The following is a 14682-nucleotide window of genomic DNA, read 5'->3' on the forward strand; positions in this document are numbered from 1 at the left end:
CTGATCTTGGGCTAACCAGCTTCCAGAACTGGAAAATACATTTCTGTTGTTTAAAAGCCACCCAATCTATACTATTTTGTTATGTCAGCCCAAATGGACTAAAACAATGACCAAATTGGATTAATACCTGGAATAAAAGGTTCTTTACCATCTAAAAATCAATCAACACACTCAAATACTTGTTTCAGTTATTCAAAATGAGTAAAATACTCCATAGCAGTATACCCTGTCTGCTTGTGTGATCCTTTTCAACAGTGTCCTCTACTTTTGCTGTAAATAAACCTACATAAAAATTAAAATGTTTGTGAACTCCTTTAAAATAAAAAAGGAGTAAAACAATGTAATTATCACCAAGGATCAGGACAGGAAATACATACACCCACCATCTATTCATAATGCAAAATCATAGTAAATAAGAAATAGACGTTGTCTTAGGTCAGGTTCCTGAGAAGGACCTAGAATCCCTGAGATAGAGACACATATATATATGCTTTTTTGGAAAATGTGTTCTTCCAGAAAATACTGTAAAGGAGACAGAAACAAAGGCTAGGGAAAGGACTAAGCAAAAATGAGATATTTGGCAAAAGTTAATTTTAATGTCATTAACAGGTAGCTTCTGTAATATAAATAGCAAAAACAATTTTTCTACCTTGAAACAAGATGGCTGGGCTTCAAGCTTCGTATTATTCAGTTGTCTATCACCAAAGGGAGTATAATATCTTATATTTCTCTAGGCAAGGCAGCTTCCTTGAGTCAAAGACAATGCTGTGCAGAAGATCACAGTATTTAGTCATTAGCCCCAGTACTCACAGCAAAAAAAAAAGGATATTTTGGCAATGTACTATTTATTCTAACAAAGGAACATCCTTAAAAAAAACAACCCTTTGGCAAACAGCATAATTAATGAGTAACATTAAAAGTTTTTACTTTGGAATCAATAGTGCAACTATCACCGTATCTTTTATACTGTACAAGAATTCTTTAATAGTTATACAAGGACAAAAATTAATCTTAATTTTTGTCATAGTTGTAGAGCTGTATACAGTTGGGTGTAAGTTTGCTGCAGCTACCAGATCGAATACTCTTTTTCTAAAGTAAATTTCAGAGAAATTATATCCTAAAATAATACACAGACAGAAAATTTATTGGAAAAATCACTATCAAACTTCTTAATAATTTAAAGTAAACAGATTTAATATGATTTTTGGAAATTATAAGAAAATAATAACTTAGTAAATTATATATATTTAACTATGTATATAATATATATAAATATATATATGCACATGTATCAAAAGTTTTTAAATGCTAGTGAGAATGTGAATCTATTATTTATGATGGACTAATTCAAATAAAGTCCCATTTCTTCAATAATTTTATTTTCAATGAAGTTTTATTACATTTTATAAACTATATTAAAATTATTTTACTGTGTTTAAAAAAATCTAGGGACATTTGAGAATGAATTACTTCTCCATTCAAATTCATACTGAAATATATCAACCTATTTTTCATTTTAGTCTTGTTAAAACATGCTTTGCACATATAATAATAAATTGAACCACTAGCTTGAACTTAATATTGGATTAAGCATAGATTTATGTTCAAAATTTTTTACTAAGCTGAAATGAATTCAAAGAACATAGAATTAAATTTCAAGTAATACCTGAGATTTCTCAGATCACTGAGAAATGATACTGGAAGTCTGAGTTACAGAATATATTCAAATAAGACAATAGTTGACTAAATGAAATTTCACGTTTCTTTTTCTAGTTTTGCTATATGTGTAGCTATACATATGTAGGTGTGTATATATGTATATTTGTACATATACATAATTGCATATCAAAACATAGATGTATGTATATATACACACACATGTATACATATGGAGAGAGATGGTTGGATTTTGCTTCCAGTTATTTATGATAAAACTTATTAACAGCACATGATACAAATAATCCAGTAAGGACAGTTTAAACAGAAGATTGAAGAAGATACAGTGGACTACTTAATGGTTAAAAACAATACACATCTATTATCTCACATTTCTGCAGACTGGAAGTCAGAAATCTGTTTCAAAGGCTGAAAATCAAGGCTGATGCAAGCCCATTGCTATGGAAGCTTTAGGATCTAAACTATTTCCTTGCCTTCTCTAGCTTCTAGAGGCTGCCTGCATCCTCTGGCTCATGTCCCCTTCTTCCATTGTCAGATCCAACAGATAGCATCTTCTCTCTGACCACTGTTTCATTCTTACGTCTCTCTTTCTATCCCTCTGCTCTCTGTTTCCATTATCATGTCACCTTCAAAGTCTGTGATCATCCTGCCTCCCTCTTATAAGGTTACTTGTGATTACATTGGTCTCACTTAGATAACATAGGATAATCTCCCTATGTCAAAATTCTTAATCATGTTTGCAAGTCCTTTGGCAATGTATGTAACTTATTCACAGGTTTGGGGATTAGGACGTAAATATTGTTGAAAGGCTATTATTCAAGCCAACACAGCTATATTATAAATACATCCCAAAAATGTAAAATCAGAGAGAGATATAATTAAGTACCAGTCCTACAAGAAAAAGTAACTTTTAAATGATGATAAAAGAAATAAATTCCCTGACAAATGGTGTCTTATCTATGCAAACTCGTTAGCTAACTTGATGTCAACTGAATGATGGAAAACTTTATAATGGTTTTTCTGCCCTTATGATGAATAAATCCAAACAAATAAATCCCAAAATTAAGATATGAAATCAATTAAACTGGGTACGGGAATTAAAAATGTGTAACATCTATAGATTTAGTACAAGTCCAGTCAAAATCTCAGCAGATAATTTTGTGGATGTCAACAAACTGATGTGAAGTTTATATGGAAACACAAAAGTTGCAGAATAGCAAACACAATACCGAAGTAGAATAAAGTCTGAGACTGAGGGGCGCCTGGGTGGCTCAGTCGGTTGAGCCTCCGACTTCGGCTCAGGTCACGATCTCACGGTCCGTGAGTTCGAGCCCCGCATCGGGCTCTGGGCTGATGGCTCAGAGCCTGGAGCCTGCCTCCGATTCTGTGTCTCCCTCTCTCTCTGCCCCTCCCCCGTTCATGCTCTGTCTCTCTATGTCTCAAAAATAAATAAACGTTAAAAAAAAAAAAAGTCTGAGACTGACACTGCTTGACTTTAGAATTTACTATAAAGCTACAGTAATCAAGGCAGTGCGGTACTGGCAAAAGAACAAAGAGATCAATGCAGAAGAGCCCAGAAAAAGACCCACTCCTTTGGCATAGCAGCAAAGCCAATATAATGAAGAAAGGATAGTCTTCAACAAATAGTTATGAACAACTGGATATCCACATGCAAAAAACAAAAAAACAAAACACAAAAAAACTTAAAACGAAAATTAACTTAAAATGAATCCTAGACATTAATGTAAAATACAAAACTATAAAATTCTTAGCAGACAACATAAAAGAAAATCTAGAGCTTGGCAACAACTTTTTATATACAACCAAAAGTATGACTCACAAAAGAAAAAAGTTGATAAGCTTGACTTTATTAAAATTAAAAACTTCTTCTCTGTGGGAAGACACTATTAGGGGAATGGAAGACGAGCCACACTGAGAGAAAACATTTACAACAAGCATATATGATGAAGGACTATTGTTCAAAATAACACAAAGAACTCTTAAAACACAGCAGTATGAAAACAAATAAGTAGGTTAAAAAATAAGACCTGAACAGACCCATCACCAAAAATGGTATATAGATGGCAAATAAAAGTATGGAAAGATGATCCACATTATAAAGCACCAGGGAAATGAAGTTTAGAAAAACCATGAGATACACACCTATTAGAGTGAGCAAAATCCAAAACACTGACAACACCAAATGCAGACAAGGATATGTAGCAATAGGAATTCATTGCTGGCAGGAATGTAAAATGATACATCCACTCTGTAAGACAGTTTGGCAGTTTCCTATAAGTATAAATGTACAAATGGCATTGTCTTTTGGTTTTTCAGGGCTAACTGCCAATGTATGTGATTAAGTTCTCTCTGCTTCCTGTGGGAAAATGGCTAATTACTTTATATTCTCCATTAAATTTTCATTTTCTCTTCAACCACCATTTCCTTCCATAGTACACTTCAACACGAACAGACGCGTGGTCTGGAGTTTCTTCTTCACATTCTACTTATTGGACACTTTCTTGAAAATGCCCCCATATCATTTCAAATTCATTATGTATTAAACAAGATAAACACCTTTCTCTCAAAAGGAATAGCTCTATCTCATGTCCCCATTTATATACCATTATATATCCTAAAGCTAGACATTGCCAAATAAAGTTGAATTTTCCCTGGTCCTTTCTACAAGAAGCCAACCAAGACACTTAGTTTACTATTTTTTCAGAACGTCTCTCAATCAATTTTTCCCAATTCTCAATGTCATTGTGTTGCTTATCAACTCATTACTCCTTGCCTGGGTTGCTGAAAAGGCTCTTTGAATAGTCTGACTTTTGATCTTTCCTGTTCCAATTTGTATGCCTGAGAGCATCTAGATCAGTCTTTAATAACAGTTTAGTCTAACATGCTTCTTAAATTCTGTCAATGTCCCATCCTCTCTGTGGTCCTGCAGATCAATGGAATCAAATTTTCCCCAAACATGCCAAGTGTATTCTTAAAGCTAATGTGAAATTTATGTTATATTTATTCTGAAATGCCCACCTTACTGTTCTCCCCCTTCACCTGCCGCTGAGAGGGGGCACGGTGGGTGGAAAGGACGCGCCTGGAGGCGGTGGCTGCAGACTCTGGGCGGGAGGGAGCAGAGGAGCCATGAAGAAAGGAGCCCCGCCGCGGCTGCAGGAGCTGAGCGCATGCGCGGATGTGGTCTGCCGCCGCCGCCGCCGTCGCCGTCGCCGTCGCCGTCGCGGCCTCTTCCACCTCCCGCCCGCTTGACTGCTCCGGTCTCTTCCCGCCTTGGTCCGCCCAAGCCGACGGCGTCTCTCTCGCGCTGGCCAAAAGCTTTCCTTGCTTTTGACGAACTCCAAGTACGAGAAACATATAGTGCTGCTTGGTCAGATTTGAACTTAAAATGATCTATTTTTATTGCTCACGTTTAAGTTTTCTCTTCCAATCAACAGGTAGGTTCCCACTCCCCCTCCCTAATTCAATTCTCCAGATTTCATTATTCCTTTTACACTTGGTTACAAACTATTTCATGAACGTGTCTTCATCATGAATGCATGTTACATAACTGAAGCTTAAGATGAGTATTTCCCTTACACAAATACTTTTATATTCTAATTTTGCAATTTAAAATAATCTAAAATAACTGTCTAGGCAGTTGATTTTAATCTTTTTTATGTCAGACAAATGAAGGAAGATTTTCGGGGAAATCAGTAATTTAACACACTTTACAAATATATATACAACAGGTTTAAAAAGCAAAATTATATTTTCAGTCAAGTGAAAATTGTGCAGCTAATCTAGATGTTAAAAAATAGAGTGATGGGGGCGCCTGGGTGGCTCAGTCTGTTAAGCGGCCGACTTCGGCTCAGGTCATGATCTCCCGGTCCGTGAGTTTGAGCCCCGCGTCGGGCTCTGTGCTGACAGCTCAGAGCCTGGAGCCTGTTTTCAGATACTGTGTCTCCCTCTCTCTGACCCTCCCCTGTTCATGCTCTGTCTCTCTCTGTCTCAAAAATAAAGAAACGTTAAAAATAAATTTAAAAAAATAGAGTGATGGCTCACATTTAAAGAGCTTTTTACTCTGAAGACATAAAAAAATTGCTGTGAACTTTTATGTGTCATAGCAGTTCCTTTTTGAAATGATGAAGAACATCCTTGAGAAGTTCATCTTTAACTGATGCTCATTGTTTGAAAAGTTTTATGATTATAGCCAAAGGAGTATGTATTATAGCTTACAACAAATGGTATTGCTTCATAAGACAACGTAGCTGCCCAGAAATGTCAATTATGGAAAAAAAAAATCTTAGCAAATATTTAAGAAATAATGTGTCTTTCAAGCATGAAATTTCTTTAAGCCTCGTGTTTTGTCTTGGCAAATAGAAGAAAGGCAGATGCATTTACTTTAATGATATTTAAATGGGGAAGTAATTTTGTAAATCTTTACCGGAGCAACATATGGACTTTTATCAGTAAATGCTATTTTACATGGGATCAAAATAATTTAAATCAGTATTGTCCTTATGCGCACTCACCTATGTACTAATAAGAGCTGAATTTTCAGTGGTATGGCATAGTCTAGGGACGGCAGAGCTTGAGTTTGGATTTAAGTGGGTAAAGCATAAGGATGTAGGAGGGTTAAAAGACAGGGTTCCCTTCATGAAATCTATCAGGAAGGCAAAAGAGATTGAGGCATCAAGATTTCTTTTAAGAGTAGAAGTGTGACTAAGTTCTGAGGGAGAAAGTAGGAAGAAAGGAAGAAACTCAGTAGGAATAAAGGTTTTGGAATGAAGCATGAAAACTAACATTTATTTGTCTGTTGTATGCCAAATACTGGGCTTTGTGTTTTGCAAAAGTTATTTTTATTTTATTTTTTAAAGTTCATTTATTTTTGAGAGCAAGAGAGCATGAGTTGAGGAGGGGCAGAGAACGAGGAGAAAGAGAATTCCAAGCAGGCTTCACTCTGTCAGCGCAGAACCCAATGTGGGGCTCTAACTCATGAACCTTGAGATCATGACTTGAGCTGAAGTCACTGTTACAATGGGAGGAGAGCAACAGCTCAGCTTCAACAATTTATTTTCTGCTCATTTTTTGTTTAATTTTACTAACATTCCCATACAACTCCACACATTGAATATGTATCTCCTTTACATGGCAGCTGTCTTTGAGTTTCCATCTTTTATGCTGATAAAGGTTCATCAGCATTTGTGGCTATTTATTTACAGATTTAAAGTACTACTACCTAGTAACTGTTTCAGTTGTTCTCCAGGCCTGTGAAATTAATTAATTAATTAATTAATAAAACAAGCACACAATATATAGGTTTCAGATATGTCACTTTTTTTTTAATGTTTCTTTATTTTTGAAAGAGAGAGAGAGAAAGAGGGAGAGAGAGTGTGAGCAGGGGAGGGGCAGAGAGAGAGAGGAGACACAGAATCCAAAACAGGCTCCAAGCTCTGAGCTGTCAGCACAGAGTCTGATGCAGAGCTGGAATTTGCAGAGCTGGGAGATCATGACAATCTGAAGTCAGACACTTAACCGGCTGAGCCACCCAGGAGTCCCTCGGATATGTCATTATTAATGTTTGGGGGCATGTAGCACTTTCCAAATGTCTTTCCTTGGGAACTTCTCTCCCTCAAGTGATTCCTGTGTTGTTTCACATTTCTTTTGTCTTCCTTTATTTCCTGTTTGTTGTTGTAGAGAATTAGCTCTGTGCTATAATTTCAGGTTTATTCTCTCATTTCCAGTGCTTCCTTCAGGAAACCAAGGGGAAAAAAAAAAGTCGAATATTGGAAGTTGTTCTTACTGGTCAGTAACAGTTTATTGCATCTGTTCCATCAGAAGGGATCTTTCTTCTTTGAGACTCTATACTTTTTGTGTTGGCTCACTAATACTACCCACCAGGTTGCCTATCTGCCTCTGTTACATCCCTTCTCTTCAAATTGGAGAGGATATATTTAATGTATATTTTAAAGAATTTTATCTATTCAATTTTTCTCTCACTACACAACTTTTCAATGCATTTATAAGGAATATTATGATTTAGGTAAAAATTTGTAGCATCTTCTGTTTTGCGTCAGGAATAACATTGTTTGCATAAAAAATTTGCATATATAAAATGGTGAATTTATTTGATTAAATCATTTCCCCTCATGACCTTTCATCTCTTAAACCAAGAGATTTATTTCTAGGCAATAGAAGGTCTCTTTACCGAGGAATTATCTACTTTATGGTAGACAATTCTATTAAGTTTTGTCTATAGCAGTGCTATATAGTAGAACTTTCCACATTCATATAAATATTCTGTATCTTCACCATCCAATATATTAGCCACTAGTCACATGTCTACTGAACACTTAAAATGTTGTCAGTACAACTGAAGAACTAACTTTAATTTTCATTATTTTAAGTAGTCACAAATGGCTAGTGATCATTAAACTATATTGGAGAAGACAGAATTGTATACAGAAGGTTTTGGTGTCCATTGTTAAGACTTTAGCATAAATTTTGGTCATATAAAAGGTTAATAGGACATTAACAAACAAAAATTCTGAAACCAAGGATATTTTGAAGAATGTCAGTACTGTTTCTCACAGTGGCTACACTAGCTTGTATTCCTGCCAATAGTCCATGACAGTTCCTTTTTCTCCATGTCCTCACCAATACTTGTTTCTTGTGTTTTTTATTTTAGCCATTCTGAAATGGTATCTCATTGTAGTTTTGATTCTCATTTCCCTGATGATGAGTGTGAGAAATTAACCCACTGGCCCAATCAAAGGAGGGATGTGGAGACTTGGAGCACAGTGAAGTGAGGCTTTAATCAACGTTCTTGCAAAAGTGGGTGTCTGATGGACAGGCACACTTGGGGCAGTTACAGCAGGCATTTTATCTCCTAGCATGCAAGTCACTCCCCTGATTCCTCATTGGCTAAGTATACAGAGGTTACAGCCTTACCTGGAAGTTGCCTATGCCCATGTAAGGCAAAAAGTACATTCCTTGAGGTGATGCGGAGACTTCAATTCTTTAGTGCGTGCTCATTGCAAAGCCAGTGAAAAATAAGCTGGGAAATGGAGAGGGGAAGAAGAACCATGAAGTGAAGTGTCTAAGGGCCTGGGGCTCCATTGTTGGGGGGAGCAGGTTTTGTACATATTTCCAATAGATTGTAAACCTATTAACTAGACAGCACAGCTTTTATTTGGTATTTCTGAAAATGAATCATCTCACTTACTTCTCACAATGAGTGATGTTGAATATCTTTCCATGTGTCTTTTGGCCATCTCTATGTCTTCTTTGGAGAAATGTCTGTTCATGTCTCTTCTGCCCATTTTAAGTTGGATTTTTTTTGGGGGGTGTTAAATTTTGTCCCTTCTTTATATATTTTGAATACTAATCCTTTATTGGATATGCCATTTGCAAATATCTTTTCGCATTCAATAGGTTGCCTTTTAGTTTTATTGATTGTTTCCTTCACCATACAGAAACTTTCTTTTGATGTAGTACCAATAGTTTATTTTCTTTTATTTTCTTTGCTGTACTAGTGATACTTTAGGGTGAACAATTATTCATTTGTTTATTTTATGCAACTGCCCTTGTGCATGACATCATATTTTACATGCTTCTTTTAGGAACTAAATTCGTGTGTGTGTGTGTGTGTGTGTGTGTGTGTCAAGGTCCTGTTCAATCCAGAAAATAATTAGGTTATTAAATACCAGCTGTGGCATCAACTGCCAGCATACTGCCCAGCATCAAGAAGTACAGAGAACACAACCAATTGATGGTGCAAGATAATTTAACCTACTTCCCCACCCTCATTCAACCAGACAGTGTTTTTGAGAAAGACTGAAGGAGTAAGATGAAATGAATAAGAGAGGTTGTTTGTTTTCTATCAAGATAGAGCACTGAAAAAAAAAATTAACATTTATTTTTGAGAGACAGAGTGCCAGCGGGGGAGGGGCAGAGAGAGAGGGAGACACAGAATCCAAAGTAGGCTCCAGGCTCTGAATTGTCAGCCGAGGGCCCAATGTGGGACTCAAACTCACGAACTGTGAGATCATGACCTGATCTGAAGGTGGAAGCTCAATGGACTGGGCACTCAGGCGCCCCCCAAAATAGAGGACTTTAAACTTTGAACTATATAAAACCAAAACTTACATTTCTGCTATTTGGCAAGTAAGATTTCATGATTAAGATCATTTTACTTTATTATCTATGTAGTCCAGATCAGATGTCAGCAAACTTTATCCTGGGTCATATCTGGCCCACTGCTTGTTTATGTAAATAAAGTTTTATTGAAATGCAGCTCTACTCATTTGTCCATGTACTGTGTGTGTTTAGCTTTTGTGCTAAAAAGGAAGGGTTGAGTATTTGAGAAAGAGACTGAATAGCCCACAAAATCTAAAATATTAATCATCCTGCCCCTTGTGGAAAAACTAGATTTTACTGTATACGAAACAAGGTACCCACAAAAATCAGTGGTTTAATACAACAGAAATTTACATCTTGCTAATGCCTTGTGTCTATCACAGATTAATGAAGCTATGCCTCACACAGTTGATCAAGAACCCAAATTGACAGAAGCTCAAGCTTCATTATATGTGATCCATGATGATCTTGAATTACACAACAGAAGAAGAAAGAGTTGAAGGGAAGGGGTGTTACGTTATGAGTTTTACATGCTTCTGCTTAGAAATGATATAATGTTCTTTCATTCATAACCCATTTCCCAGGTTTAGACCCAGAGATTGCCTAACAATGAAGAAAGTGGGAAATGTTGGAGAGCTCATGGTTATGGAGTAAGTAGTAAATAATTCTGTAAAAATTATGTAAAAAATGATGAAGGTATATTTTTCTGCTCCTCTAGTTGGTATGTGAATGAATTTCAACCCACGTGCATGTCATATTTTCTCTGACTTCTTTCTTAACTTTAGGGTTGCTTTTATGTTTCATGTGTTGATTATATATTTGTATATACACATATATATGTATACATATACATATATATACATATGCATATACATATACATATACATACACACACACACACACACACGTATACATATATATGCATTTTAGATGGGGATATGTTTTACTCTAACTTTTAGTTTGTTATCTTTTCCTGAGAATTCAGTTTCTTACACATTAAGGTTATATTTTATCACTTTGAGATAAATTATTATTACCTTAGTTTGTAATTTCTGTTATTTTATCCTTTTTTTTTCATATATCTACTATTTACTTATAAAGACCACTTTTACTTTGGCTTTACTTTCTGATGTGGCACAGATGGTATTTGTTTAATGTATTTGTTTAATGGGAATGTTTAGTATTAAGTTTAAAAATACACATTTTAATCTAATTTTTCAAATTCCTCAAATTATCAAGAAGTGAACCCATATCATTTTAGTTTTCCCAAGTTATATTTAAATACAGCTTAATTTTAAATTCCTCCGGTTGTATATTAATCATTTTTACAATGCCACTTATATTACTTTTTTAGTACTTTCTGTGAATAGTACCTTCTGAGTCTACTAAAGTTGCCTAACAGAATTCCTACTGAAGGAAGACCAGGGGTGATGAGATGCTAAGGCTGGGGAGTGAGAAATTTTAATTACAAGCATGATTTGTTTCAAGGGTAGGGGTATTCTTGCTTAGCTGACTTCTCAGGATGCTTTCTAAAACTGTATTTTACAAGAAAGTGTACAGATGGGCCTAGGAGAAGGTTCAAGAGCCTGATTAAAATTTGATCAAGCAAAGAATATTTGTCAATGCCTACTCATTACGTGAGACCGATCCTGGGTAACATTTTTTTTGGTGAAAGTTTCCATGACCATTCTCCCATAAAGGCCAGTGCACGTTTCTATGAAAGCATACATTATACTACATTACAAAACAGTCTTTTATAAACATTTCTGTAATCTTTTTCTACAGCTAACCCATCAGTTCTTTAGAGCATTAATTTTGCTGAGTTCTCAATTCCAGGTATACCATCTCATATGTAGTAGATGCTACATACATTTTCTTTTGTTAAGAAAATGAATATTTACAGTTATATGGATGATAGCATATGTTTTCCACTAAGTAATTTTTGATAGAAATATGATGCAGGTAAAAATTAAGGAAAAATCAGAAAGGGAAAATAATATTTACTGAAAGTAATTCTCTTCTAAATTACAATTTTACAAATAGCTCCTCTGCCTACATAACACAAATCTGTGAGCAGTGATTTTTCTTGTATTCATAATATAGTTTTGTGAATTTTTATATTACCATGACACAGTTCATGTTTCAATAGTTTGTAATACTAATCTAATATTTAGTAGCAACAGTGGTAATGAAACATACTAATATCAGATACTTAAAATTGGTGGTTAAATATATACTACTCAGTAGATTTTCTTACCTGCGTCTTATAAATATGCTGGTGATTTGCAGTGATAGGAAAGATCTCTAAATATCTTTACACAGGGAGCCAGATGGCCTTCTACCATGACCTTTGCCCAATGCTATTAGCATCCAAGGGTGCTGAGAAGCTCTGGCTCATTATCCACAACCAGATGTTTTCTACTTCTCTATCACTATTGCTAAGTGGTGGTTAATGTCTAGCACAATGGGTATTTGCTTGAACCTATGATCCATGAAATGTTGTCTCTTAAAATACAAATACCACCCACTGGCAGAGACTGCTCCCCATGCATTTGTAATTCAATCATTCTTCTTTATTAGAAATCCTGCTATAATCTCAGAGATATTTTATTTAATATTTTCTCAACTTTCCCAGCTGGCAGCAAGTAAGAATATTCTAGCCTAAGAAAGAATAAAGTTAAAAATTGGAATAATCCAGAAATTACTTCTTGAATATTCATTGTTTCAGATAAATGACCACAATGAGTTAACTCCATAAACGTCACATAAACTTCTAATTTCTCCATCACCTTCCAGAAAGCCTGTTACTAAGAAAAGGAGTGGAAACTGTTTCAGTTACTAGAAAGCTGTATGCCCTAACAGGATTAATAGTTTTCTCTAAGTTGACTAATGAAAGTCAGTCTTTCACAGTCTGGTCTATTCTGGATGAACTGATGTAACTGAAATTATAGATAGCCTTAAACTTGGAGGAACAAAGTATGCTGACCTAATTAAGGCATGGGGTGTAGTGCATATTTATCTTACTTCGTGCCAAGCTACACAATATATGAAGTGTTATGTCTGGTGTGATTTTTCCAGGATTGTCTTTTAATTATAAAGGTTTGTCTACTTGTCTATAATGCCAGAAACAGTAGAAAGAAGGCTACTTATTACTGGTAAGGTGGATTCATATATCAGGATCCAAAAAATGGAGACCACTCTTGTGGCCTGGCCCACATCACACATCTAAGCCTATGTCAGCTTGCACTTTGTGGTAACACCTGTCAAGGAAACCTAATACAAACCAACCAATCTGTCCAATTCCTCTAATTCAACTTTAGGTAGCTTACCCTAGAAAATAGGACCTGCTAGCCTTGTAAGGAAATCCTTGACCTTCTAGCCAATCATGCCCTGTTTCTGCACTGTCTCTTCTCACATTCTATAAAACTCGCTCTTGCCCAGAATCCTTCAGGAAGAGTGTTTCACTGCTTGTGAGGCACTCTACTCCCTTTATTCATGGATTGTTTTCCTTTGAACTTGTTACTCAGTTGTTTTAGTTTTGTCATTTGACACTATTAGAAACTTCAACAAAGACTTTTGCAATTTTTTAAATTGGTAAGATAGGTATGCCACAAAACTAGTTCTTTTTTGTAAAAATATTGCATTATGTAGTGGACTATAGACTGATCTGTCAAATTTTATTTATTCATCCATTAAGTATTTGTTATATGGTGGACATTCTATGATAAACTGTTTATGTATTGGTAAGCATTAGAGTTAGGAATCCTTTTATGGAGAATTCTAAAACCACATGTTGATGAGAGGATCTCTCTCTTTCATTCTTCTTACTAAAGTATGTGGCTACATTCTGCAATAACAAGTTATTTCCATTTCATTTGACTATCTTATAAATATATTAGATCAAATTTTAATGACATGATGAGATTACAAGACTTTTTTCCCTTTGGAATTGTTTTTCACAGTGATTTTAAGTTTAATTTTTCATATAACAATACAGATAGATAAAAGGTGAACCTGTAGATAGGGCTGTGAATAACCCATATCAAGTGCATTTCATAAAATATATCTGAGAAGATACAGCTCCAAATCAGGGCTAATGGCTTATTGAGAAAATATGATTGAGGCTGGATTTTATACAGTACTTGTGCTTAATTCCTAAATTGGGAGACTGCAAAATACAACCTTATAGCTATATGCAGAGATACTGCCCTCAATGGGATTTGTTCCATAATTGAGCCCTACTAGATATGCTGTTTGAATGTGGCTTACTTTGATTTTATAAGAATGAGATTCTTCTTTGGATTAAAAATGATGCCAATATTGTAACACTTTTTTTTAATGTAGCTTTTAGGCAAGCTACAGGTTAGCTTCTTACATCATAAAACCATGATTGTCCTTAAGCAAAATTAACCATGTGTATTGTCCTAGGTGTTCCAGAAACAGAGCCAGAGACACAGTTTCAAGTGTTAATAGTTTGTTTGAGAAATGCAGTGTGAGGGTGGTAGAGATGAAGAGAAAAAAGGCAAGGAAATGCAGCAACATGGTGCTATAACCTTACCTGCCTGCTTGGTATGAACTGCAGAAAGGAACAGGAGGCTGGTCCCCAGCAGCTCAGCATGTTTGCTTAGCATGTGAGCTTATCCGGGAAAGTTTGTAAGGAGAATATATACCTAGCTGTATGCCACGGACGAGAAAAAGGCAGAGGGATGTATAATCAGCCCCTGTATACTCTTTCTTTTATGTTAGTGAAAGTAGGACACAGGTAGCTAACACTCCAGATTGCATCATCTTCCATCTCAGAGGTTGGACAAAAAACCAAATTGCATACCCTGCAGTAGGACATTTCATCCAAATCTAAAGGTGGAA

The 14682-nt window shown here is 35.5% G+C and overlaps 1 long non-coding RNA gene across 3 annotated transcripts in view; it reads left to right on the forward strand.

The window, feature by feature from the left end:
* Positions 1–4909: 4909 nt before the first annotated feature.
* LOC125923119 (uncharacterized) overlaps positions 4910–14682 on the forward strand; it is a 200367-nt gene continuing 190594 nt past the window's right edge. For all 3 annotated transcript variants that reach the window (XR_007457910.1, XR_007457909.1, XR_007457908.1), the window contains exons 1-2: positions 4910–5132; positions 10401–10466. This is a non-coding gene — a long non-coding RNA (uncharacterized LOC125923119). The remainder of the gene's footprint in view (positions 5133–10400; positions 10467–14682) is intronic.

The sequence above is a fragment of the Panthera uncia genome, chromosome B1 (genome assembly GCF_023721935.1).
Source record: "Panthera uncia isolate 11264 chromosome B1, Puncia_PCG_1.0, whole genome shotgun sequence".
NCBI lineage: Eukaryota > Metazoa > Chordata > Mammalia > Carnivora > Felidae > Panthera > Panthera uncia.